General features: G+C 42.4%; 1 pseudogene; it reads right to left on the reverse strand.

Annotated features, from left to right (window-relative positions):
• Nucleotides 1-2480: 2480 nt before the first annotated feature.
• On the reverse strand, nucleotides 2481-2598 carry LOC126426978 (5S ribosomal RNA; annotated as a pseudogene).
• Between the last annotated feature and the right edge of the window lie 820 nt (nucleotides 2599-3418).

A 3418-nucleotide genomic window follows, 5' to 3' on the forward strand; every position in this document is an offset into this window, starting at 1 on the left:
TTCTTTCCCTATCCTTCCCTAATCCGACGGGATCGATGACGTCGCTGGTCCCTTCATCCGAATCAACCAACCAACCAATCAACCAACCATTGCTGTGTTCAAATCTCGCCGTATTTCTTCCGTAATCCTACACCAAACACTTTTATTGCTGCAACGAATCATGTTTATTCAGAAACTAACAACAACAATGGTCAGCATGGTACATTCGTTGCGAGGTATAACGGAGGCGTAAGAAGAAATCGTAGAGCAATGTGTTTTTTATGTATCGACACTCATGCACATGACTCAAATGCAGTGTATATTATTCTAAGCAGTTGTAACACAGCACTACTTCAATGCGATACTCTCATATACAGTACACATTATATTAATAAAGTTTCGTGATGAAATTAAAGTTTATTTTTGTGATGTTAATGCGCGTACTGCAAATACAGCCTTCATTAATAAATGCATGTACATCCCGATATTACGTCGCTGCTATCCAATAAATAAGTCAAATAAAGTTACATGGTTCCAGAAACCTTTCCAAGGCTCAAACATCAACGATATATAAAAGATCAGTTCATCAAGAGTCCTTATCTTACCCCCCTCATACTTCGCTACCAAAGGCGTCCACCACTCCATGTATCTGTGTACAACGTTTTTCTCAATGCAAAATTCTCTCGAATTTCTGGCAGTCATTGTCTACGACTCCACTAGTCTGCAGACCTAACTGTGCCGACTGCTACGAGAAGTACTACATGTTTAGCGGGCACTACTGGAATTCTGTGGTGCTGATCTGAGATAAGAATGAACACGAACCTCTACAGAATCTTGCCGAGATATCTTCATTGTTTCTTCTGCCGCTTCCCTGTTCAGCCCTTATCGAGCTGCAGAAACGAGCCAATCCAGCGGCATGGAGCACAGATTCTGTCACCAATTCCCAACACATAAACAGGGTAGCAATATATGTGCTAGTCTTTCGTCCCCAATCGCCATAAGGATACCTCTCCCCTTCATGCCCAACGGAATCGCAACAGTAGTTCATTATATGTCTCTGGAAAAAGAAAACACATGATGAGTTGGTTTCCCTGCATTCAGTTTCACACGACAGCAGCTGTGCTATACTATAGGCGTGTACATTTATATTTATCCTATGGAGCCAAACTTAACAGTCGCAAAACGAAAATTGTTTTCTACACTAAATAGAACGAAAAAAACTGTAAAATCTCAAGGTCGGAAAAACGTTCTCTCCGGGATTGGGACTTCCTTAAAGTCTCTGGGAACAGCACAAATGGTTCAAATTGCTCTGAGCACTATGGGACTTAACATCTTAGGTTATCAGTCCCCTAGAACTTAGATCTACTTAAACCTAACTAACTGAAGGACATCACACACATCCATGCCCGAGGCAGGATTCGAACATGCGACCGTAACAATCCCGCGGTTCCGGACTGAAGCGCCTAGAACCGCACGGCCACCGCGACCGGCGGAACAGCACAGCTCCACATGCATTCGCAGATATATGAATTGTGCATTTAAATTGACTTTTTGCACATTAATGTGAAAAATTGGACAGACGAGAATTACTATGGTGCAGACCTAGATGCTAAATGTTGATTGTCCCAGGCACTTTTAGGGTGGTTTTGGGAGGTTTCCCACATTCATGTAGTCCTATGTACACCAAGATCTTCACTTTCTTAACCAAGCCAAAAAACTGTGGTTTTCAAATCACATTTTCTTCAACTTTGTTTATGTTAGTCGGCACAAAAAAATGTCAGGAAAGTAATGCAATAAATGCAGTGACGTGAATAGATGTGAAGTTTTATAAGTACATAAACCGTTGTGGATGGTATCCTAATACTTTTCAAACGTCATTATATGTCTCACCTTTTCGACGAGTTTTAATGTGTTGTATCCAGCAGTATTTTCTCTGTCACACCTTTCTTTCCCATTCTAGATTTTTAATTTTTAGCTTCTGCCTAACACCATGAGTGTGAAGAAATTATTTTTGTGAATGTTTTGTAACTTCATTTCTTAACTCGTTTTGTTCGCAGTATTTAATGATATGTGGATATAATTTCACACCACTGAATCTGTACTGTTAGTACAATAAAAAGATGAATTTAGCATGTACACGATCTAGTCATACAGTGTCCACCACCTACGTTCGAGATCGACGCGTAATGACTATTCACCAGCTCCAAGTGGAAGCATTAATACGGGAGGGCATATAAAACGTGTCTGGGGAATGTGTACAACAGTGACGTCGCTGTGGTAATGCGGGAAAACTCTCTTTCCGCACAGGCCATGAAGGCCCAAAGGTACCGACTGACCGCCGTGTCATCCTCTGCCTACAGGCGTCACTGGAAGCGGATATAGAGGGGCATGTGTTCAGCAAACCGCTCTCCCGGCCGTATGCCAGTTTACGAGACCGGATCCGCTACTTCTCAATCAAGTAGCTTCTCAGTTTTCCTCACAAGGGCTGAGTGCACCCCGCTTGCCAACAGCGCTCGGCAGACCGGATGGTCACCCATCCAAGTGCTACCCCAGATCGACAGCGCTTAACTTCGGTGATCTGACGGGAACCGGTGTTACCACTGTGGCAAGGCCGTTGGCATAATGCGGAAACACGGAGATTTATCTCACGTCCAAAAGGGCATGATCATTGACTTTCGTGCCAAGGGTGGAAGCATTTCCGAAACGGCTATGTTCTTAAAACGACAGGATTTTCCCCTGGGATAGAAGTATCTCTTTTCCGATGCACTATTCCTTCTTTACTGTATCCCTCGCTCCCTCACAGTGCGAATTATCACATAAATTGCGTCACTATGAAATACTATGGGTTCTATGACTCCTCCTTCTAAATCGAGTAACGTTTCTGTGGAAACGACAGGATTTTCTTTTGGGATACGAGGATCTTGTTTCCGATGCACTATTCCTTCTTTACTGCATCCCTCGCTCCCTCACATTGACGAATCAACAGAGAAATTGCGTCGCTATGGAATAATATGGGTTCTAAGACATCTCCTTCTAAATCGAGTAATGTTTCTACGGAAACGACAGGATTTTCTTTTGGGATACGAGATTCTCCTTTCGAATGCTCTATAGCTTCTTTACTGCATCCTTCGATCCCTCACATTGACGAATTAACACAGAAATTGCGTCGCTATTAAATACTATGGCTTCTATGACTTTTCCATCTAAATCGAGTAACGTTTCTATGGAAACGACAGGATTTTCTTTTGGGATACGAGTATGTCCTTTCCGATGCACTATTCCTTCTTTAGTTCATCCCTCGCCCCCTTGCATTGACGAATTAACACAGAAATTGCGTCGCTATGAATTGCTATGGGTTCTATGACTTCTCTTTGTAAATCGAGTAACGTTTCTATGTAAGCGACATAATTTTCTTTTATGATACGAGTATCTCCTTTCC

This window comes from Schistocerca serialis, chromosome 1 (assembly GCF_023864345.2).
Source record: "Schistocerca serialis cubense isolate TAMUIC-IGC-003099 chromosome 1, iqSchSeri2.2, whole genome shotgun sequence".
In the NCBI taxonomy this organism is placed as follows: domain Eukaryota; kingdom Metazoa; phylum Arthropoda; class Insecta; order Orthoptera; family Acrididae; genus Schistocerca; species Schistocerca serialis.